At 51.2% G+C, this 326-nt stretch overlaps 1 protein-coding gene across 2 annotated transcripts in view; it reads left to right on the forward strand.

The window, feature by feature from the left end:
- btbd8 (BTB domain containing 8) overlaps window positions 1–326 on the forward strand; it is a 28202-nt gene that overhangs the window by 156 nt on the left and 27720 nt on the right. Inside the window, exon 1 of one of the 2 annotated variants that reach the window (XM_035653234.1) lies at window positions 16–99. The exons of the other annotated variant lie outside the window; for it this stretch is intronic. The gene's annotated coding sequence lies outside the window, so the exon portion shown is untranslated. Of the gene's footprint in view, window positions 1–15; window positions 100–326 lie in introns of those variants that run through there. 2 annotated transcript variants of the gene reach the window in all.

Genomic DNA, 326 nt, shown 5'->3' on the forward strand with positions numbered 1-326 from the left:
TCCAGGCTACGGCGACCGACTTGTCCGGTCCATCTCAGGTTGGCAAACCGTGTCCTAGTGGGTGGCGGACAGCGTGCAGCAGTGATGTCAACAACATCGGTCAGTGGGTCAGCCCGTTAATGCAGATACTGAACCTCATAACATTCATTTATCGGCTGCAGTTCATTTCTATAGCTCGGTGTTTCCCCCCGGCATTCAGGGTTTAAGGTTCAAGGAGACGACTAACGTTAACTACTGACGGCAGCCCGTGTTAGCTAGCGTTAGCATGCTAGTGGCGAGATGAAAATGAGAGGAGTATTATTTAGCTTACGGCACAGAGCAGCAGA

Source organism: Morone saxatilis, unplaced genomic scaffold (assembly GCF_004916995.1).
Source record: "Morone saxatilis isolate NCDOM2014 unplaced genomic scaffold, NCSU_SB_2.0 Contig12, whole genome shotgun sequence".
In the NCBI taxonomy this organism is placed as follows: Eukaryota; Metazoa; Chordata; class Actinopteri; family Moronidae; genus Morone; species Morone saxatilis.